Below are 24720 nucleotides of genomic sequence, written 5' to 3'. Positions count from 1 at the left end.
CCGATAATTAAACACTCCTTCTCCTTTAAAAAAATAATAAAAAGGTAGATAAAAAAATAAGTCAACTCTGCTGGTAACCTTGGAGGCTATCTTTTGTCAAGGTCTCAATACATGCCAAAATGTATTCTGTTCAGGATCAGTCCTGGCCATACAATTGCCTTTTCTGTTACCTGAGCGTATTATTCTGACTGTTTTCATTTGACTTGCCTCTGGGAAGCTGTGCTGCTCTGGCAGAGAGATCTGCGCACTGGCAGAGTTCATGAACTCATGCTTGCAAGCTGATCTTTGCCCTGTGTGTTTCTAAATATTTTGGTGTGCGTGTAACATGACAGAATGTGACTTTGCACTGAAAAGCCAAAAAGACACAGAGGAAGAAACATCTCACATCACCTCCTTCCTCTGCATCTCCCCCCTTCTCCAATCCTGTCAAGTTTTATTATGCTCAGAAGGCAACCAGGTGAGTCGTAATATCTAACCAATATGGGGGGAAGGGAGAGGTTTTAATTAATTTCATTACACAATAACAAAGTCCAGCTCATGACTCAGTGGAAGTCTATACAATCTTCTGCAGACAGATGGGAGCGTACCCTCTCTGTCCTCTGAGCTTCCCGGATGAGGAGGAGATGCATTAACACAGCTTCTCAGCAGCTCCACAGTGTTGCTTAGAGTGTAATGCCACTGGAAAACAGTCAGGCAACCCATAGTTTGAAGTTGGCTTGGGCTTGGTCAACTCATACTGAAAGCACTGTTTTCTTTACTTCTACCCACAGAAAAGGAAAAAAAAAATAAATAAAGACAATTGTAACCATATCCAGAGGTGTAACTTAAAGCATGAGAGAAACAGCCCTGGTGGCCTGTATGGTTAGGTATCATCTAGTATCATTCAGCTATGCTCAGAGGTGGTATGAACTCTGGCTCTGGTGCAGAATAAGAAATCAAGCTTAGGTACTAAGAGGGCAGGGAGCAACTGATATACTCCATAGCTTCATTTGAGGAGAGGAATAGATCATGGTCAGAGCATAGGAGTGGATAAGATTCTGCCCTGTGAATACACTTCCCATTTATGGCATATTGGTCATCCTTACCTAAAGGTAGTCTTGCTACACTGATTCCAGCCTTTGTCCTAACACTGTCTTTTGTTTGGGATTTTGTTGATTTTTTGATTGGTTGGGGTTTTTCTTCTTCCTTTTTTTTCTTTTTTTTTCTTTTCTTTCTAAGCCTGTGAAAAAAAAAAAGAAAAAGAGCAAAAGATCTATTTCCAGCAAGGTCACCTTGAAAGGACCAGGCCTTATACCTGTACTTATAAGTTTACCTGTACCTACTAAGTTTCTTAGAGGTACCAAGTGAGGGCTAGCTCAGTTTTCCTTTCTCATGAGAAGAAATTTTCATACAGTGATATGCAGCTGAACACCAGTTTGCAAGAAGGAATTGACCTGATGTTGCAGTGGGCTGTAAATAGAAGGAAGGACAGCTCAGAATTTCTTATAACTAGGCAGAGGGGTTGGCCCAAAAATTTTGGCAGAAAAGAGTTTTAAGTTGAATGCTCTGCTCCTTCCCTTTTATTTAAGAAAATTTTTGTAGGAAAATGAACACTGAACTGAGATTCCTATTACCATTTACACATCTTGCCTAATATTCCTCTATGCTTCAATGTCTTTTGTTGCATGAACAAGCCTCAAGCCAGGCTAAGCATTTCTGGAGGTCTGAACTACCTCAGTTAAACTTGCTGCACAAAAAAACTTCAGGGTCAAGCAATGGACTCCAGCTTCACAGTCCAATCTTATGTCAGGAATCATATTAAAATAAATAAAATATTAAAAATACTAAATTAAATTCTCCTTAAATATTCCTCTCTGACTCTTGCTTCTGGGCTGGCACAGAGAGGAGGAAGGGGCATGGCTTTGCAGACACCAGACTGCTGCAAACCCTCTGCTGTTCCTTTCCTAAACATCCAGAGGCATCAATCAAACAAAGGAAGCAGACAGAAATGGGTGTGTTCAACTGCACTGCCAGTTTGGGGCTGAACCAGATGCGTGGTGGGCTTCACTTTTCCAGATAGGACGCTTTTCTTCTTCCATTTGCTCCTTTTGGCAGATCAAGCAAGGAGCATTGGAGAGAGTGCTTCAGGAAAATATCTCTGCAGGTTGGTGCCTCCTGGGTCAGGAAAGTTTATGCACATAGCATTTTCCAGGGCAATGCCCTGAGGTGTCAGCAGTCAAATTCCCTCTCTCATACTTCTCCAAGACAGCAGTCTGCTCCCTAACCTGTTTTTTTGGGAGACCTGGAGGCTCTCATTAAGGAAAAAGGGGATAATGAGGATGAATGAATAAAGCCAAAGGCAGATCATCACAGAGAAGAGTGGTATTTATGAAAGATACAGTGACCTTGTAAGTGACCATTTCTATTTATTTTTGTTTTAAACCACCATTGGCTATCTTCAGTATGTCACAGAGCACCAAGGGCAGTTGAGTCCTTCTCCACTTCACCACCCTGTTGCACAGCCTGCTCTCTCCTTTCTCCATATCAGTTAGCTCCTCTGTTCAGTTTTCTTACACATCACACCCCTGTGTGACACTGCACACAGAACGAATAGCACCAGTGCACTAAGACAAACATATCATGTTAAATGTGTGTAATTACAATGTGAGGATTGATTTGCTGGTGGAGGTCTTGCATATAAACAGACATAGAAGGAACAGCCAGCGTTAACAAGTTTCCACGTGGAAAATTTGAGAGCATAATAACAAAAGGACAGTCCCGTTGTTGCCTTTTAGATCACAGCTACTGCCGATTTGGGGTGGCCTCAAAACTTCCTGGGATGAGACAAGGAGAGGACCATAGTTACACAGGCATTCCCTTCAATCCCTGCATCTCTTCCAGGCAAGTGCTTCCAGCAGGTAGTTGTCTCTTTGGATATTAATGTTCACATGCCCTCATTTTTATTGTCAGCTTTGTCCTCTAGCAACCCGCCTCTGATGATAACCTTGTCAGTTCTCCCTGGATTAGTTGGGAGGGTTGTTTCTTGAGTAAGAGCTACAGTGACATCCTCCAACTTTGTGGGAAATGCACAAGTGGCATCCACTTCTCCCCTGTCAACCATGTCTGACACCGATACCAGAATCTTGAGCTTTAAAGAAACATCACATTCTAGAAAAAACATTGAATAAATAATTATGTTAGCAACAGGTTTTCTGGATCTGGTAAAAGTAGAATGGAATTAGGTTCTTAACAAGCCTTTTGTAATTTCATCTGGGTGTAAAGCTGACTTGAGACTTTGCTACGTATTGCATATGTCTCAGCATGGAGGCTGTCTTTGGTTTTCCCTTTCCAGAAGCAAATGGAATTTGAGTATTTAACTGAGTTTGTATCAGGTGTTGTGTAATGGGTTCATATTAGATATTGATTGTACATTTGCAAAGAGATAGATTGGATTGGCGTAACACGTCATTTGCAGCCTTGATATCTATGATTCTGGAAGACCCCTTTATGGTTAAGTAGAAGCTGAATTGACTCAACACTGGGACAACCTAAAAATATATAATATTTTTTTATTATTATTTTTTGAAAAAAAAGTAGGATCTTGAATTATTATTTTTTTCTTTTTCTTTTTGAAAAAGGCGCATGACCTTTGAATTTCACAGGGCCCCACAGCCTTGGAGAAATATTCAGTTCTAAGCCAAAACCACAAAATAAAAATGTTGATTGATATTGTCAGAAATGCTACTTCTTAGGAAAGCACAGGATTAATAAACTTTTTATTTTCCATTTGGCTCCTTTCAGATAGGAAGCCTTCATATTAATGCCAGTGTGGGAAGGTAAGTAGCATCTATGTAACACTGATCTTGATGCTGTAAAAAGGGGTAGGGGTAGAGCATTGTAAGGTAAGACTTGAACTGGAGAAACAGACACATTTTGCCATTGGTGGCCAAAATTAAAATGACATATTTTAATGTAAAATCAGAATGTTAATTTTCTTGTCATGGTTACGCTAATTTCTTTGGGAATTCTGTACTTATTAGATAGAAATCTCTCCCATAACTTTTGTCTGACTGCAATCCTCTTCATCTACCTCTGCATGAACATGCAACATAGCCATGCCCTGGGTTCTGTGGGTTAAGTTTTTTCACTGTCCATCTTAGAGCAGGCTTCAGATCAGAGCCAGGTTAAACAGCATTATTCACTGTGGTCCAATTCTACAACATACTCACAAAAGAGTAAACATTCTTGCCTATGCAAAAAAGTGTTTAAACATGGCTTATAATTTTATAAGAGCTCAAGGCTTTTGAAGCTAAAGGCACCCCAGCATTTTTCTGAGCTTAAGTGTAAGCTTAGGTACTTCATTGAATAAGCAGTGCAGAAGAATTACCATCACAGCGTAAGGCTTTGTGGAAACATTAAACATTTGACAGTCATTATTTTACGAACAAATTGTAGGTCAGTCATGGGGATTAAAGGTTATTTCAGAGATTATTATTTTCTCCATATTTATTTATTTTTGTCATTTTTCTGAAAGCTCAAACTAACTAGAGATCATTTAGTCTTTCAGGCCTGAGGTTAAATATTCATAGGACATCCTTTTCAAAATATTAAGAGCAAAAATGCATGAAACCATTTTAATGCAAGGGAAAAATAATCATTTTTGAGAGGAAGGAATGTTGAATGTTGAAAATTATAACAATGTTAATTATTCTGTTGGGTTTCGGAATAAGTAACCCCTTTGCACATATTTGCCATTAAGAATGATATAACCATGTTGTTTGTTCTTTAATTAGTTTTCTAATCACATAACAAACTAAACTGAATAAATCAAAATGACCTTTAAATTCTCAGAATTACAGCCTATTTAAATGGTCATAATGAGGTAATAATAACCCAAGCTAACAGTCGTTTTACTTCCCATATTCTATGACTCGTCATGTGATATGCAACTTTACTAATTTCAGTGTGATAACAAATTATCCCCATAGTTCAGGTTTAATACAATATTGATGTTGTTATTAATATAGATTTGTCAGTAAAGATACAAAAAAATTCCCAGTCCCACTTTATGTCGGATGACAAAGTCAAAAGTACTAAAATTTTTTTTAAAAAGGGGGAAAAAAACCCCCCTACACCCTTTACAGCTTAATCCTCATGGGGAGAAGGAAATACAAGTGAAAAATAATTACTTAATTTCATTAAAGGCATACTTAATCTGAATTAGAGAAGTTAAAGGGGAAGAAATGATACATACAGCAAGTATCTCCTATTTCTACATTTCTAGAACAAAACCAAGTGTTTACTGCTCCTGCTAAGCACTTGTGCTTGATGTTACACAGTCAATCGTTTTGCTGGTGTGAATCCAGTAAAATTTAACTAACTTGTTTAGATTCATATAATTTACTCAAGAGCTGAATTTGATGCAGAGGTATCTGAGATTATATGGTTACTTTTCTACTAGTTATCTGGAAAACCATGGCAGTTCTATATACTTTGTGTTTGTCCTGGGCTTCCATGGCCGTTGGTCTAAATAGTTTTGTTACATGCTATATCTACAGCACAAACATCTCTGAGCTGCAGTACAGCAAGCAGCATAATCTCTGAAAAATTTTGCTTTCAGTTGCTAGGTCTCAGCTGAACACTGTAGCTGGATGTAAAAGCTCATCTCTCCTGTCCCATTCTAATTTGAAAACAAACAAGCTAATGCAAAGCACAGATGGTTTGAGATGACCTGCTTGGCTTTGCTCTGGATCAGACGATAAACGAACACACATCCATTTACCAGTGCAGAAAAAGTCACTGCACTGATGGTCAGCTCTTACTTCTCCAAACTTCTGCCTATTCCATCAGCATTTAATTGATCAGAAAACAAAAGCGTCTCTGGAGGAACCGAGTTTCCTGCAATTTCCTTATCCCTGAAGTATCCCAGGGGCAATAACAGACTTTGCCTAAGTGAGGGTGAGAAGTTTTAATTATCCTTCAAATTCAAGTCTAGTACAACTAACACTGTAAACATCCCTCACTTTACTAAGAGCATTATAGTCAGGTGTGTAAAGGCTCAGACATGTGAACAAGAAAGAGTAATGAATGATCCTGCGCCAGCTCATCTGGGACAGCTCACGTGTATTTAGCCTGTAGCAAATATGAGGTAATACGTACTAAGCTTTTAAAAGAAAGAGAATTTACACTACTTACCTTATATTCATCCTGGACTAAGAGCGTCTACATGGATTTGTTATCACAGTTTAGCTCATATTTTGACTAATTACATAAATAAATGATTTGCGCACCTGGCACACTAGGCCAGATGTTGTTCATATGCATAATAAAGAATCCTGTCTTGCCTGCAGAATTTGCTGTTTAAGCAAACAAGGCAAAGGGTAGTTGTTATTCCCTACATTGCAACAGGGGGAACAGATATGCCATATGACTGGGAAGCCGACTTGTCCCAAGTAACATAACTAATCTGTGGGAAGATGCAGGACTGAACTCAGATATCAAATGAGTTAGCTGTGAAATCACCTTCTGATCAATAGGTAGCTGTTCCCACCAGAGTAACCACCTGTAGTATTTTTCTCACACATATACGTCTAAGCCCATAGAAAGGTTTCAATTCAGATGCTTCATGACAGCCCCCTCTGAGATATATCATTCAAACTCAATTTAGGGTTATAACATTCAGTGGGGTTTCTGGACCCTCTCTTGCAAATTGTGGGACTTGTGTCAAAGAGGAAGGAAGCTCATTGCTAGGAGTGATCACAGCACAGCCCTGTTAGGAAAGTGTTTTAGGGACAACACTCTGAAGTGGCTCAACTCACATTCAGGCTTCTGCTTACACAGAATTTAGAGGACCTCAAGGAAAATGTCACAAAGGGATCTAGTTTTAATTGTACATATTAAAAACACCATTTTAAAAGTCCACTGTAAAGATCACCAACAAAGAGTTTTCCAGTGAGGATAATCCAAGAAGCTTGATTGATAGCTCTCTGTGCTCACAACTGTATAAGATGCCTAGTTTATAAAAAAACCTGTGCATTAATGTGATTTTTATCTACACCAATGTACATCACTGAATAAGAAGAAAAGACATGGGAGTGATGAGGAATGCCCAATAATCAAGCATCTGTCACGTAACCCAGAAATTTTACTTAAGGCTGTTTGAATCTGCACCTTGTTTCGAATAAATAAATAAATAAATAAATAAATAAATAAATAAATAAATAAAGAAAGAAAGAAAGAAAGAAAGAAAGAAAGAAAGAAAGAAAGAAAGAAAGAAAGAAAGACAGAAAGAAAGACAGAAAGAAAGAAAGAAAGAACATCTTCCAGCAGCCTTTAAGAGCAATACCAGGTGGTCTGGCCCAGTCAGCATGGGTTTAAAAAAGGTAGGTCCTGCTTGACTAACCTGATCTCTTTGTATGACAAAGTGACACGCTTAGTGGATGAGGGAAAGGCTGTGGATATTGCCTACCTGGACTTTAGTAAGGCCTTTGATACCATTTCCCACTGCATCCTCCTAGAGAAGCTGGCAGCTCACGGCTTAGGCCAGTGTACCCTTCGCTGGGAAAAAAGTTGGCTGGCTGGCCAAGCCCAGAGAGTTGTGGAGAATGGAACTAAAACCAGTTGGTGGCTGGTCACAAACGGTGTTATCCAGGGCTCAGTTTTGGGGCCAGTCTTTTTTAATAGCTTTATCAATGATCTAGGGGGAGGGGATTGAGTGCACCCTCAGTATGTTGGCAGGTGACTCCAAGCTGGGCAGGAATGTCAATCTGCTTGAGGGCAGAAAGGCTTTTCAGAGGGATCTGGATAGGCTGGATCGATGGGCCAAGGTCAATCGTATGAGGCTTAACAAGGTCAAGTGCTGAGTCCTGCACTTGGGTCACAACAACCCCATGCAATGCTACAGGCTTAGGCAAGAGTGGCTGTAAAGCTGCCCAACGGAGCAGGACCTGGGGGTACTGGCTGACAACCAGCTGAACATGAGCCAGCAGTGCCCAGGTGGCCAAGGAGGCCAACAGCATCCTGGCTTGTGTCATCAATAGTGTGGCCAGCAGGGGCAGGGCAGGGATGGTGCCCCTGTGCTCGGCACTGGTGAGGCTGCACCTTGAATATTTTGTTCAGATTTGGGCCCCTCACTACAAGCAGGACCTTGATGTGCTGGAGCGTGTCCAGAGAAGGGAAATGAAGCTGGTGAAAGGGTCTGGAGAGCAGGTCTGATGCGGAGTGGCTGAGGGAGCTGGGGTTGTTTAGTCTGGAGAATAGGAGGCTGAGGGGAGACCTCATTGCTCTCTACAGCTACCTGAAAGGAGGTTGTAGTGAGGTGGGTGTCAGCTTCTTTTGCCAAGTCAGAAGCAATAGAACAAGAAGAAACAGCCTCAAGCTGCATCGGGGGGGCTTAGATTGGGTATTAGAAAATATTTCTTTACTGAAAGGGTTGTCAAGTGCTGGAACAGGCTGCCCAGGGAGGTGGTGGAGTCACTATCCCTGGAGGTTTTGAAAAACTGTGCAGATGTGGTGCTTAGAGACATGGTTTGGTGGTGGCCTGGCAGTGTTAGATTAGCTGTTGGATCTGATGATCTTAAAGGTCTTTCCCAATATAAATAGCCTATGTTTCTGTCATCCTGTGTCTGGGGATATCATGCCAATTAGCTTTCAAGTTAAGGGAAATTCTTTGAACTGATGTTGGGCATGCACAGGATTTAAAAAAGAAAAGAAATATTTTAAGACATTTCTTTTTCTCCTCCCATCCAAATGCCACTTTTTTTCTGTATCCCACAGATAACAAGTTTCTGGTAAACATGTACATGCATACAATACAGGCCAAGCTGCATATTATCTTAAATTTACCACTCCTTCACAGACCAGAAATAAAAATACATTCAATTCCCTATACAAAGATCCCGTAGGTAGAGTCTTGAATGTTGCAGCTACCCTATTCAAAGAGCACTGTAATAAATCTTTAGAAGGGTTGTTTTTCCAGAGGGTTGGTTTTTGTGGGTTTTTTCCCCTTAACTGAATGTCTATTTGCATATAGGAACCTGTGCTGATGAATTTTATCCAGTAGAATAAAGAAAAGGAGAAGGGAATTAAATGGAGGGAGACAACATGGCCTAGTGAATAAAGCAACAGACTTGAGGGGATCAGGAGACCTAGATACTATTCCCAGCTCTTCCCTGCAGTGTGACTTTAGGCAAGACTTGAGCAAGATTTCCCTCCCCTCTCTGTTGTCTATTTATATTGTAGACTCTTCAAAGTAAGTAGCATCCCTTGCTGTACATTTATAAAGCCCCAAGTGCAAAGGGGTTCTGTTCTCTGTCGGAACATTCTGCAAATAATAATTGAAACAAACCTCCAAGATCTACATGTCGGAGACAATGTTAATCTACCTTTCTGCAGCCAGTGTAGCTGCAGACGATTCTCGGTTATATGCAGTATACAAATAAACTAAACTATCCCCTGGCAACACAGGATTTAAGTGACATCAGCAATTCCAGTGCAATGCAGCACGGGAAAAACCTGCGTCCTGGATAAAATATCCAGGATAAAATATCAATATAGGCTTTAATAAGAGTACAAGAACATAGGCTTTTATCTAGAGGTAAAACACATATGAGTTCTAAGAAAAAATTTAAATGGAGCAACCTGGTGTCCAAAGAGCACAGTATGCCTGAAAGACATGCATGTATTTCTTCTTGGGAAAAGAATTGGAGGGACCAAGGTCCCTTCTCTTAGCACCTCCCTATGTACTGTGCATACCTTTGCCTCAGAAAATGCAGCGGTAGCTGTGTTCACCCTAGTACTTCATCTTTCCCTAAAGGAAATTACTATAGCCAGGAAGTGTGAAATTGTGTATTTTGTCCTCACAGAAAAGGACAAATAAAAGAAGATGGAATCTGGAAAACGGAGCTATCTACGTAACTCTAACATCCAGCACTACAAGGACTTCTGACACAGCACATTAAGTTGAAATGTGGGAATTTTCCTACATAGGACACAGTTGTAGATGTTCTCCGCTGAACTCTCAGAGAAGTGCAAGGCTTGAACTCCATGCTGCAGCACAGATAGAAAGTTAAGTAATCCTGAAAAACTGTCTTAAGGGTTTTTCTTTAATGCAGTCACTTCTGACATCTACCTGTGCAGACATTTCTGGTTTTAAATTAAAGATTAACACCACATTGTAATTTAAGCACAGATCTGAGTTTATTCTTAATTCAGAGCTCAATCACCATTGACTAATATTTTTTCTCATCTCAGTGAGAGTGGAATACCTCAATATAATTTTGGATCATGGGTGGAACAAATCCTAGATTATCTCAAACCTTAAAATCGGACCCATGCAGGCATCATGAACTCTGATCAGAGTAGGCATGCACGGAACCCAACATAGGACAGCTTAGCCCTACATCAAGCATTCCCATCTTTGCTTTTCCTAGGAGCAATGTGGATTTATCAGGCCCAGGCTGCAGATTGGTGATACCCAGTATATGTTGGAAAACAAAAGGGTCGTGATACTCGATATATGTAACTCAATTCTAATGGTGGAAGTAGACATAGCCCAGTCGACTCAGGTACTTATAGTACTTTTAAAATAGCATTGAGCTCAGCCATGGCTAATCATTAAGCACTGATTCCCTTCCCAGATGGATTTTGGAGCCCTTGATGCAACTGGTGAACATCTGTGGTGGGTGGACCACAGCCAGCAACTAAACACCCACCCAGATTCTTGCTCACTCCTGCCCCAAGCAGGATGGGGGAGAAAATAGGAGTGTCAAAAGCAAGAAAATTAATGGAAGGGAAGAGGGGAAAACCCAAATGATACAAAAGCAACTGCCACCTTCCACAGTCAGACTGATTCCCTGCCAGTCTCCAAGCAACCGCTAACCTGGAAGGCAATGCGCGCACACACACACACTCCAGTTCATATTGCTGAGCATGACACTATATGGTATGGAATATCCCTTTGGTTAGTCTGGGTCATCTCTCCTGGCTGTGTCCCCTCCCAGCTTCTTGCCCACCCCCAGCCTACTCACTGCAAAAGGGCAGAGTGAGAAGCAGAGAAAACCTTGACACAGCAAACGCTGTTTAGCAACAGCTGAAAAATTGGTGTGTTACCAATACTGTCTTAGTCACAGATGCAAAACAGCACTCTACAGGCTGATGTGAAGAAAGCTATTTCCATCCCAGCCAGATCCAGTACAACAGCTGAGGTTAAATTTCACTTTATTTGCCTTCATCATCCATTCTCAGCCTGATCCTTCAAATATCTTGCGTTGGAGGCATGGTCAAATACAGTCTTGTGACTAACTCACAGTGAGTTTATTATAATTGTTTAATTTCTTTGAGATGCCTTTAACACAAGTGTAACTCAGGAAAATACATAGAACAGTGACTTTCAATCTAGGGTCTGAGAATGTATTTCAGAAGAGTCAACAAAGTCTGAGGAAAATAAATCTGCGTAATCTATACAAAAATCTACCCATGCATCAAAAAACTTTAGTAATCTGAAAATGTGGGGTGGGGAGAGGGAGGAACATTGGCTTTAGAAATATTTCAGGATCTTGCTGATAAGGAAAACTATTTTGAATTGGGATAAGACTTTCAGTTTTATGTCAGAAAGAACACAATCAAGGACATTAACAATGCAGAGGAACAAAAAGTTTTTACATTCCCAGTGAAGCATCTTGTCAGGTTCATTTAAAATTATTTCTTTCTATGCTTTGACATATTTATTTGTCTTTGCAAATTTTTTAATTTACTTGCTTAAAAGTTTTCTGCCTTCAATAGCAGCTGGAATCCCAAAATGAAATTAAAACCAAGTAGGTGCCAATATATGTATTCAATACATATGAGACTAAATTAAACTAATTGACATTTTATTAATATTCTGCTGTTTGTTCCCGCAGAGTTAAAACCGTACTTGAGATCCTATTATATGAAGATATACTCTGGACCATCTGGTAGCCAAACATTTCTGGTTATAAATAAGTCATTTTTCGTTAATTATTTATTTTGGAGGTTTTGTTTATTATACAGAAATCTGGAAAGGGAGAAGAAATAGGGAAATGTGCTGAGGTTTATATTACGTCTTTCATAAACAAAAATATTTTTTGCAGAAGGACTGGCTGAGACAGGAAGGGACCCTGAATATTCATTTGAATTAGAAAGCAACTTCTGAAGTCATTCTTGTTTGCAGCCCTTTTGGCTTCACTTTATGTGCGCGTACAAACACTTAGTCTTAGCAGGGAAGACACTCAGATTTAGTAAAAGTTTAGCTGCAATTTTAAACTCTAAAAAGGAAAGAAATTATCTGATCATCACAGTAAGAACACAAGAGGACAGAGACACTTTATGAAAAAGAAAAGGGAGAAATCCCTAAGATAATGATAATGAAGTTCTGGGATCGTTAGTGAAGGAAAGCTGTAGGCTCTTCATCACTGGAGGTCTTCAAGAATTATTAACATCTATCAGGAATGGTGTGGATAGAATTGATTTTTTCTTGAGGAAGTAGACTTGAGTCCTTGAGTATGGACAACTGGTTTCTCAACATACCTTCCAGCTACGTTTTCTGTATTAGAGATTACTCTCTATTGATAACTGGTATAATTTTTAAGTTTAACCTTTGAGCAAAATCCTTAACATTGTGAGACATAAAAAATCATGAGATTTGGCTAATGATTGTTTTCAAAAGAAATTAGAATGTGTCAAATAAATAAAGACAAAAGTTCCTTGGGTTCAATTAAAACCCTGAATTATTTGCTTTGTCTGAGACCCTATATTCCCATCAACTTCAAAAATATTCATACTGGAGGAGAAGCCTACGATGTCCTAGAAGTCTCAATAATTTGGACAGATATTTATCATTGGTCTTTGAAGCAAAGGCAATATCCATTTCTGAGCATTTGACAAAGCCTAGATCAACCATAACCATCCAGGTATGGATGCTTTTTTTCCAGAGCTTTTGGATCTGGGTAAATCCTGAACTGACTGCAAAGGGGTCAACATGCTACAGGTTTAAAAAATTGCCTCGTCACTGAAGCCAAGTTATTGAAGACACTTTTGAAGGAAAAGAACAAGTTACAAAAATAAAACCGAAGAGGTCCTTTGTGGACAGAGACAGAAAGCCTAGCAGGAGTGTTGTAAAGAGGGATAAAGGTTGAAATATAGTATTCCTCTCAATGAGTGAGAATAGCAAGAAAACACAGAGAAGTAAGATTCATTTAACAAAGGTTTCTGTTCACTACTTGGTAAAACAGACTGTCAGAAATAACCCATGCTATCACTGTCAATCCTCTACCACATAGACCAGGGAAAGATAGTATCTGCTATGTTGTTCCGGGTCCCTTCTCAGGGTCGAGTTCTTACCATAGGCTGTTCTGGGCTTCTTCCATCTCAGTTTTGATCTCCCTAGATGAGGGCAATGTCATAGTGTTGTTTGTCCAATTATTTTTAATCCTAATGGAAATTAACCTTCTTACTCTGAATGAAGGGATTTTCTTCCACTTATTTCTCAGGTTGCTCATACTTATGAATCCCAGTGTCTTCTTTTGCTTCAGTGGGGGTAGTACACAAAAAGTGCCTGATGGACTGGACAGTATACTGTACTCTAGATGTATAATTCTGATCCTGATGTATGACTGAGGTTCCCAAGCAATATTGAAATATAAAGATAATTATCATTAATAAAACATTCATAAAACTAAAAGTGAACAGATGTTTAGGCATTTATTAAGTTTTCCCACTGTTTTGATTACATGGGATATCTTAGAAAAAAACATACCACGATTAGTGAAAAGGGGAAGGAGAAAGAAGTGTGCTTCATTTTAATATTTTTTCCATTTGATCTGGCTTGTCAATGGGGTCTGGGGAAAAACTGTACTTTGGATGGAGGACACTGAGAATCTCACATCACTTTAGGAGGCTCACCATCTTCTACAGCCTTGGAACAGTCAAAGAAACCATTTATGGCAGCCATTAAAATCACCCTCTATTATACACTTTTACATGGTTTATAATGTAAGCAGGCTACCATAGTCACGCAGAACAATCTTCTATAGAATATAGAATCAGCTCAGGGAGATAATTCATCATGGAATTAGAATGGATATTGGAGAAGGAGAAGGAGAAGGAAAAGGAGGAGGAGGAGGAGGAAAAGAAAAAGTAGGAAGAGAAGGAAAGAAAAAGAATGAAAGAATATCTTTTCAAATCGATGACATCACAGAGTTTACCACTGTCACTATAATTTTCTTTTTAATGCTTTTGGTTTTTTCTTTAAATTGGTTACTCTTCAAGTGGTAGTCACTGGATATTGTCAGTCAGGTGTTTGTTAAATGGGAGAATCATTTGTTTCCATTTTTCCTGTGAACATTTACAGACTCAATTTTATTCTTCTTCCTAGTATCATCTGAAATTGTTCGTTATTTCCTATGAAGGTTGAAAATAAATAAAAATTATGGTAGGGAGTGGAATAAAAAAGAGACTGAAAACATGGAGCAGTTTAAGGCAATACAGATTGGTAATGTGAGGATTGGGAAACTTGGCAGAGAGAAATATCTGCCCTCCCCAGGGAGGTGAAAAGTGAAATGGCTGATACGTACTTTTTCCCTGGGAAGAAGTAAAGGACAAGGAAGGAAAACAGGAATGAGGGAACAAAGATTTGAAGTCACCTTAGTAGCAGGCACAGAGCATCCCTGCTTCAGAGGGAAAATAGAAGCAAATGAGATGTGAGAGTGGAGAATAAGGGACACACAGAGACCCTGACACAAGGCAGTAAGAAAAGAGTTCCATGTACTAAAAGAGAAAAAGAAGCTGGTGCAGTGCTGTGGACTAAGCCAACAGGAGACACGCCAGATGCAATGCTGGCTCCAAGAGAAAACACATCCCAGTGGGAAAAAGTGAGATGTATGAACCATGAAAAAAAATCCTAAACAAAGGAAAGCGTGTGGAAATGCTCATTTGTTTGCACCATCATGTATTCCAAAAGTTTTTTGGAGCACTCTGACAAAACAGCTAACCCATTTCAACGTATGTGTCCCATCGTGTAAAATAAGCTGCTAGCTCTTCATTACAGGGATGCTCATTTTCATAGTAAAATGTACTAAGCACAGAAGTGTGTGTAGCCAATATTACAGTTTTTCCCCAAAACAACTTGACCTGCTGTCTATACCAGCCTAGAAGCTTTTTTAGATAACATTCCCATCTATTTCCTCTGACATTTTTTCAAATTCTAAACTGGATATACCAGTCCAGCCAATATCACGGAGAGGTATTGTTCAGGATTTAGGAGTATTATTCTTCTCCCACAGACTGCAGGGCTGGTTCAGCTTCCTCTCTACAGAGCTAAGAAGCTAATTTGCATGATGTTGAAAATGATAGACCTTTTCTGATGGCTTTTCCCTTGAATGCTTTTTGTGTAGAGCTGTGTTTGTTCCCTTCATGGGGGTGATTATTCAGGAAATCTGAGTGACCAACTGTGCCTAACTATTTACATTTCAGTATTTTACAAAATGATCACTTAGTCTTATCCATTCAGTAAAATAGAAGCCAAGTATCAGAATCCCTTAAGACCAGGGGAGGAAAATCCACAGAAGCCTGGATTTCTTTCTTTAGGACAAAGTCTAACCATTAAAGTGCATAACCAAACATGGCCAGTTGTGTTACTCCAGCCTTGGAGCAAAAACAAAGCTAACCTTCCTGCTTCAGCACAGCTGAAGGACAGTGCTGCTGGCTTTTTGGTCTGGCACAGTTTTGAGCAATGCTGTTTCTAAACCAGGGAAAGGAGGAATGGTAGATGGGAATTTGGAGCCATTTTTGTTTCACCATATTCATTTTTTGCTGACCTGTTTATAGAGTGGGCAGCTCACTGAATTGCTGGTGTATTTCGGTGTGATCATGGTTACAGTCAAGAGGGACTTGTGTCTCAGTTTTTCAAGCCCTGTATGAGGCCAAACACATTTCCATTGCCTTCTTTCAGATATCTAATAGTTCAGCTCATGGATTTCCTAATATTTGAGGTAGGTATAATGTAAAATATAATATGGGGCTAGCCTTTGGCTGCAATATGTATTTTAGAATCCCTAATGCTTATTTTCCTGGTTTCACCCTGGTCAACAGGAAGAACTGTGCCTGTCTTTAACGGGGCTAGACTGGTTTGGTGAGTTATTTTATGCTTTCAAAGAGTTATGTGCATAGTGGATGTCATTACAAAGACTATATGCTTGATCATACAGAATAGGAAATGGTGACCAGAGCTAGACGGAAAACCTGTCTCTATCACTTCAAAGGAAAGAAGAAGAAAAGAAAAATAGTTACCTTCAGAGCAGCTTTTGTACCTGCACACACTAAGGTTAATCAAATCTTATGCTTCAGAGTGTACGGTTGATTAGCTTGTGTGTCTGGAAGCACTTCCCCTTATTTGCCATTCTACTCTTAGCTGCAGAAAGAACAGAGTTCATGTTGGTTCTAGGATATTTTTGTTATTTTATCCATTATTCACTTGCCACAGAAACTTCAAAAACTAGTGGTAGTACTGAGAAGTGCTCTATTCAGAACAGCTCTATTTTGACAGAGGGATTGGGAAGCCTGCAAGTTTTGATATTTATTAGAAAATAAAAATATTTTTTCCTTGGTACCGTGAAGTGCCTGCCTTCTTATGAAGCTTTGTAACTGAAGATGGATTATTCTTCTATGAACACCTGAGGCAGAAAGTTCTCTCCCTACTTCAACCTATGGAATGTGAATACTAAAGTATCTTTGAATGATGATTTAACTTACAGAGAAACTAAACTGAGACAAGTGTGTTTTGGTTTTTTTTGGTTTTTAGCCCTCGTAGTTAAGTAAGAACTGCCAGAAGGAAGTCTGGGTTCTCAGGACTCCCAGTCCTGGGCCGTTTTCCCTCCATCCTTCCCCCCTCCTCTCTCTCTCCCATGGGATGTTCTTCTTTCTGTTAATCTTCCAAATACTGTGTTAACCTGCCTATTCCTTTTGGCATTTATTTATTTTTATTTTTCGTGATTTTGACTTGCAGATTATAAGAGACACTAACTGTCCATTCAGTATAGCTCTATCAACTTCATTATCATGCTGGCGATTTACTCTTGGTGAAAACTTGGCTATGGAGCTTGTAAGAATTTATCATGACAAGGTCATAGAATTACAGGCATTTATAATTTCATGAAGAGTTTAAGGCACAAGTAATTTGCAATGTAATTATTAGGCATATAAGCACCTATGTGCATGCCTGGTCTTACTGACTGTCACAGGGGTGAAGCACATACTCAAGCTGTCCATCATGTCAAAACAACATATCATTCAGCATCATTGGCAAGGCATGATCTGTTGAGAGCACTTCTTCACTCTTCTCATATTGTGACCTGGCTGTGGCCTATTTCAGGTGATTCAGGTTTTGAAGAATTTTGGAAAGTGGATTTTTCACTAAAAAATAATATCAAACTGGAGACTGGGTTGTAACATAACCTTAAAAATGAAATGGGCAAAACTATAACCTTGAATTGAGGTTATGTGGAAAGTGAGATTCATGTGTCAGAGAGGATATGAGGCTGTGTGTATTTTGTAGTTGTAGATATAAAGCAATCTTGAACTGTACCATGTGTTAATTATTCTGCCCTGATAGCCTTGGGAAGGGAAATGTTTTCTGGCTTTCTGAAGACCATTGTGGGAAATAGAGGGAGAACCTTTAGGAAAGATATTGTTTTCCTCACTCAGATAAACTTCCTTATTAAGCATCTTGAAGAAAGCAAGTTTTAGGTAATGCCTGATCCTCATCGTTTGCTTCCTATCTGTTTAATAAGAAACAGCAATCAAATATCACTTTGCAAAGGTCAAATTCTACTGACTTTACAGGGAATTTTGGCAAAGGATTGCTGGATTTATACCCTAAACTACTCACCTCAAATGATCTAAGAGACTTGTAGCCTGAAGTGACTTTGCATAAGAAAGACGCAGGTCTGGTACCTCCTGGATGTGCTGCCATCACACACACAAAAAAATAACATTCGTTAGCTGTATATTTCTTGATGAATTACCTAGCCAAAAAACAAAAGCAACCAATCAACCAAAAAAAAAAGCCCACAAAACCCCCCAAACCAACCCTGAAATTGTGAAGAAAAGTAGTCAACAAAAAATAACTATTTAGACTGCAATACATTTGATCTTTTTGGGCTAACCTTACTGCTTTGATAAAAAATATATGTGGATCATAGGTCTCTTTTTGGTCATAGATTGTCATGATTTTATAGGTTTACGCTTATACCTTGTGGAAGAGAAAACAACTGTTTTATCTAACTTGTACAAAGCAGCACAGAGAACTTTTTCATTCATTTTCCTTAGTAAAAATGTCAATCGTAATTCTCCCCATTGTGAACTATAGGTTTATCTGGAATAAAGAATTGTCCTTAATTAAATTACATTTCCAAGTTTTAATATGTTTATATTTTCATTGCAGTGAAGAGAGCAGCAGTTCACTCTCAACTTATGTGTCTGCTTGCAACACTTTTTCAACTACCAGAAAGAAGATGAAATTTAGTGGAGCATAGGCATTTATTTTATGTTACACTGGATTTTCAGAATAGCTTTTTGTATTTATTTATAATGTTTATCAGGACTTAATGCTAATTTAATCTCTTTAAAAAAATGTGTCATCAGGCTTGTAATGAATGACACATTGGGAAATAGGGAATTGATAATGTTTTGCCATTTCAATATGGTCTGAAATTCTAGTTTAGATCTACACTTAGGAATTATTTATATCCTCTTATGTCATATCAATTTAAATAATATTCCACTCATTGAGGCATAAAGAATAATGTTAATATTAAAGTTTCTATTTAAAATTTGCTAATTGCACATGAAGGGGTTATATCTGCTGCATTCAGGGTTTTTTAAATTTAATTTTATTGTATTAGAAAATCTATGAGGTTAAATCTGCAGAAATTATTGCTTTTAAATGCTGTATAATAAGAATCTTGCTGCTGTTATGAGCACTGAAAAATGTGCCTTCATCTCAAATAAGCCTTGTTAAAGCTACAGTTCTGGAACTGCCAGGATTTAATACTAAATTTGGGCCCAATCCAGCTCAGCTTTACTCATGTGAGTAGCTCCATCTCCTCTGAAGAAATCTGTGCTGGAGCAGGGGTTACTGCAGATGTCTCTGCACAGTTATCAAGCTGGGAATGGGGACGAGATAGGGGCGAATGTACAATCTCCACCTGTTTAGGCACTGACTCCCAAGAGTATTATGTCTCCAAGATGACCCTTTTACAGGTGATCTTGGTCAGGGATGGAATAACAAGCTGAAGATATTAAAGGAGGCTGAAGGATTATTTTGTCTCCTCGCCACACACCTGAATCAAGTGGACAGTATCACAAGCTTGCAAGAGAGGCAAGGACTTGACAGCTCCACACAGGTGAGAGGAGACTCCTCTGCCCTTTGGCCACTCTCACCTCCTGGTCTGTGCTGCTAAGGCCCGAACTCGGGAAAGCACATTGTCAATAATTGTTTGTTTGATTAGACCCCCTAGGGGAAGTCACCAGAAGTGGTTTTCTCCCCTAGGAAAGAAAAATATTAAAGCAAATATGAGCCTATTGACTACTGAAGTCATGTGGAAAACACTCATTGACTTCAACCTGAGCAGGAAATGGCCCAATATTACTGTAAAACTTATAGGCTTAAGTGAGTGACATTTTGCTTGTTGTAATGCCAAAGAACAAATCAAATTATCTTGCTTTTTGCTCTAAGCACAGATACTGAGCCTGATTCTCTACCCACTTTCATACAGCGATCTGATGAGAGAGCAGAATTAGTCTCTTCCTTTTGTGACTAATATTTTAAAAATGCAGAATCCGAAATGTTTGAAATTCCCAGTGGACAGGTCCACTTTCTGCCAATGACTGTTTTTGATTTTAGCCCTGGATGAATCTGAAAATGTTTAGTACTTCATTTTAGATAAGCATCAAAAAGTCAGGATTCTTATCCTAATTTGAAGCTCCTGAATTTGAGCCATCTGGCTGGGAATCTTCCCAGGACAATCTACCACATTAGATCAGTTTTGTGTCCTAATTGGTGCCATGAAAAGAAACAATAATCAATTAATCTGTCAATTAATTAACAAATAATTCCTCAGTTTCCAGAGAGGTAGCCTTAAAACATGAAGTGGGAAATTTTATATAATTTCCAGACAATATGTACATTTTTGTGTATAGATGTGTAAGTGTATGCACACACATATATAAAATTTAAGGTTCTTCTAACTGTTATTGCAATTATTTCCCTCCAATCTTCAGTACTTCTTTGGAAGGAATGTTACTGAGCTCCAACGATGACACTGATAGCTGAGAGGCATTCATTTTGCAGTGGCTAATTAAGCATGTGAAGACCATGTAAAGGATTGGTTCTATCAGCACACACTCACCATCAACAGCCTGTCCCCTGCAGGGTTAAGAAGAAGACGTTAAATGATCACCTGTCCCAAACACCAAATGACAGTTTCAAGGTAGTAAATGAAGCCTGAGGTTACTCACTTCATTTTAGCTTTACAATCAGAAGAAAATAGTTGAGGAAAATCACCCTCTAAAAGCTTGAAGAGGTCTAAACAGAATTTTGCATTACCCCTTTTTATGTGTTTACTAGAGATGCTCCTTGGGAGAAACTCTCATTTCGATGAATGTTCAGGCTATGCAAATCTTGAGCTCACAGCTGACACCCCTTGCAAGCCCCGCATGCCCTCCTCTGGGGATGAATTACCCCTCCGGTACAAATTACACATGCACACCAGATGGGGTGAGTTGAATGCTCTAACTAGAAACAGAGGGAGGATGATCTTGTGTTTAATATGAAGGTCAGGGACTCAAGAGACTTTGATTCTATTCCTGGCTCTGCCCCAGACCTTGTATAACTTTGGGTGACTTGTTTAATTGTTCTGCCTTGGTTCTTCTCATCTATAAAATGGGAACGGTAATATTGTACCATGTTGTCAGGGCGTTACAAAACTAAATGACTGCTTATAAGAGGTACTGTAATCTACAGCTGAAAGAGAATGCAGACAGGCCATTTTTACTGCTAATAATTATTTGGGGTAAAAACTTTAACTTTCTTTATGTCCTCTAAATATATATATATGTATTCAGGCTTATGAGTTTATTTTTAGGCGTGCTTTGTGGTAATTTCTAAGGAACTGAAAATGACACAGAAAGTAAAGCTGTGAGAATATCTATAAGTACATTGATGTGCACATAAACACAAATATGTAACATTGCAAAATGCACAAATAAAACATAAATACTAGTGAGGAGCAGCTGAGGGAACTGGGGTTGTTTAGTCTGGAGAAGAGCAGGCTCAGGGGAGACCTTATTGCGCTCTCTACCACCACCTGAAAGGAGGCTGTAGTGAGGGGAGTTGGTCTCTTCTCCCAAGTTACTACTGATAGGATGAGAGGAAATGGCCTCAGGTTGTGCCAGGGAAGGTTTAGTCTGGATAATAGGAAAAATTGAAAGAGTGGTCAGGCATTGGAACAGGCTGCCCAGAGAGGTGGTGGAGTCACTGTCCCTGGGGTGTTGAAAAAACATGGACTTGGCACTTTGGGAAATGTTTTAAGGGGCATGGTGGTGTTGTGTTGATGGTTGGACTTGATGATTCTAGAGGTCTTTTCCAACATTAATGATTCTGTGATTAAATTCCAGAAATAAATATCCTACCAATAAGGTAAAGATACACACACAGCCTTTTTAAGAGAATGTCTCAGGAAAGTATTTGACTGTTTCAACATATTTATGTCACATTTTGCTTCTAGACTAACCCATTGACCAAATTTTTGCTAGTTCCATTCCTTTCCCTGTTTCCAAACTAGTGCTTCCGTTGTTGATTAGAGAATTTAAACCCGGAAAATATCTCTCTACCCTAATGGAATGAAATGAGGAGATCTACTAAACTTTAATGACTGTTTTCTGCTATTGATGAATGACAGCTCTGTAAACACCTCTCTGGATTTCAGTGCCACTTTGCCATTATATAGGATCTCCACATCAGAGGATTTCAAAGTATTTTCTGCAAAGTAATTAATTAATTAACCCTAACTATCCTGTCTTGTCCCTGCTGGAGTCAAAGGAAAATGTTTTTTACTGATTTCAATGGTAGTTGGAGGTCGGGCTGTATGATTAGTACTTCTGTAATTTGTCCGCTGCCAACTCTCCCCAGAACAAAGAAGCGACACAGCTCTCTCTTTCACAGACTCCGCTGTCTAACAGCCTTATCCAGGTAACTTTCTGCATACTGATCTGTTCCTGAATTCAGTAAAACACCTCTGAGGGAGGCTTAGCAGGATCTGGCCCTGTGTAATCAAATGTCCTCTCTGATTTGCTCTTGTTGGTAAAGTTTCGATTATCAAATATTCTGATACAAATTCTCGCCTGGATTGAGAAGTGATTTATTTTAATGGAACAGTATCAAGGCCCCCTTTTGTTCCTCCCCCCGTACACCTAGGAAAGAAAGGACATCCTTTTTCTCCCTCAATGAGCCTGCAAATCACTATTCCCCCTGGAGTCTGAATATCTATTCAAAAAAAGTAGCTAACTCAGAATCTGTTCTCATCTTCTCGTTCCTATAATTAAAGTTTTAAATCCTCAACTGTAGAGGTCAAATAGCACATGTAGAACATTTGCACTGGAGCTTACTGACTGTCAGAACAGGGCCAAATCCTTAAGTTTTTATACAGTCAATGCAGTTAACAGATATTTTTCCTGGAGTTAGGATCAAATTTAACTTATTCCCATTTTGCAGATCAGTAAACTAAGGCATAGAATGATTAGGTACACCTGTGGCATAAGAATGAACTGTCTAGACAGGCCTTTTGAAACATTTGGGTGTCAAATCTGGAGTTTCAAGTATTAAAACCATCATCATTGTAACAAAACCTATGTGTGCAAAGGTAAAACAATTCATTTTGTGGCAACAAAAAACTGTGACTGAAGAGATCTGGATTTACTTTGCTGATTCTGCCAAAGATTTTTGATCCTGAAGAACTCAATTACTTCTCTGGTGCTTTACACTTCCAGTATGCAGCAGGATGAAAAATAGATCTCCATAACTATTTTCTGAAGACAAGCTCCTCAAGACAAAGTGAACTTGCCATAGAGAATGCCATTTATATGCATGTGCACATACATTTATACATATATATTTGTATGGCCTCAGAGAGAACTGAAATATATGCAAATTTACATGCTTGAGTTAGTTCAGCAATTGTGCCCCACTCATGCCTGCTTAGGTATGCAGCCTGCAGATTATGAGTCTGCCACGTGATTGGGAGATGTTAGTGTTTTGGGTGTAAAAGTGCTCCTACACCCACTCATCAGCTACAGCGTAGAGCCAGTCAGTCCTTTGCATCCTCTGCCTGTCATCTCTGTAGACCATAAAATATGAAAAAGTTTTGTACTCTGTATATTTACAGCACAATGAGAGACAGAGGGGTTCTGAACTTTGGGAGCTATTGCATACTGTAACTGCAGACAAAAAGGTAGCTTGACAAGAAAGTTAAGTTTGGACCTTTGTAACAATAAAATGATATGTTACAGTTCAGTCATTGTTATTCCTAAAACTTCCCTTTTAAACCTAGAAGTTAAAAACTGGAGAATCATAAATAAACCAGATTAAAACTTTTACATTAAAGCCCCCAAACCACCTCAGCTCTCATCTCTACTGACAGCAGGCACAACTTATTTAATCATCGTCGACACATATTAACTTCTACTAAATGAAATTGACTTTGAAGTGTTATGTTAGATGATTTATTTTGTTTTCCTTTTTCCCATGTTCTACACAGAGTCTCCACGTCTACATAAACTAACTCTTCTAGAAACTGACTTCTTGCAGAGCCTTGTGGTGAACCAGATGTTGTACCTGGTGCCCAATACTACTAATGTTGCACCTACTGAGCATAATCTGCTAGCTGATGTTGAACCTCACGTAATCTATCCAATGTTTCTTCTGCTGCTTCTCACTCTTTTATGACCAGGGATATGTTTTCTGGACTAACAGCCTCTCCCTGAATATTTGCTGGGAACACTGGTCCAAATTCATTCCACTTGTCTTCGTTTGACTACCTAAGGATCTGAGTTAGGAACTCTGTGGAGTCAACCGAGAGGAAGAGAGGCAGCCTTGCAGGTGCTGAAGATTTTAAGTGGTTGTCACTCTCTTATGATTGTGCTTGTAATGAAGCTCTCCTGTGAGGAGATATATAACACTGTATGTGATAAAGGTGACTGTAGCATGAATTAAAAAATAAACAATATGCCACCACTTTAGCCGAGCAATATGGGAGTAATTTAACTTTACTCACATGGGAACACGGACTAATGCATTTTGAGGTTTAGTTTCTTTTTCACTTCATTTTGTCCTTCCATATGATTATTAACAAATACAGATGTGCTTAATCAGCATAAGACAATCATTATTTACCAAAATTCTCAAAAACAAACAAACAAACAAAAAACGGGGGCGGGGGGGGGGGAAGAGGTTTTCTTTGCTAGCTTAGGTATAGATGAAATCAGAAATACAATCTCTGCAGATGTCTGAGGAACAGGAACAGGCTTCAACAATTGTTCTGCCTTTCATATTGCAGTTTATCTGAGTGCAAAAATGCAGGCAAGATTGTAGAGACAATCTGCAAAGACAAAGAATACCCCCCATCTTATAGGGAATCAAAACACAAATCTCTGAAGAATAAAAGCTTTTCA

The 24720-nt window shown here is 39.0% G+C and overlaps 1 long non-coding RNA gene across 2 annotated transcripts; it reads left to right on the top strand.

Moving 5' to 3' along the window:
- The first annotated feature begins 331 nt into the window (after nt 1–331).
- LOC142050430 (uncharacterized) lies at nt 332–24452 on the top strand. 2 transcript variants are annotated; one of them, XR_012658034.1, is made up of 4 exons: nt 332–457; nt 2775–2880; nt 3781–3815; nt 23808–24452. It is a non-coding gene; the product is annotated as an uncharacterized LOC142050430 (long non-coding RNA). The 2 variants fall into 2 exon arrangements; XR_012658033.1 differs by lacking the exon at nt 23808–24452 and adding an exon at nt 9843–13618.
- The last annotated feature ends 268 nt before the right edge of the window (nt 24453–24720 follow it).

This window comes from Phalacrocorax aristotelis, chromosome Z, assembly GCF_949628215.1.
Source record: "Phalacrocorax aristotelis chromosome Z, bGulAri2.1, whole genome shotgun sequence".
NCBI classification, from domain to species: Eukaryota; Metazoa; Chordata; class Aves; order Suliformes; family Phalacrocoracidae; genus Phalacrocorax; species Phalacrocorax aristotelis.
This window is presented reverse-complemented; position numbering and strand designations above follow the sequence as displayed.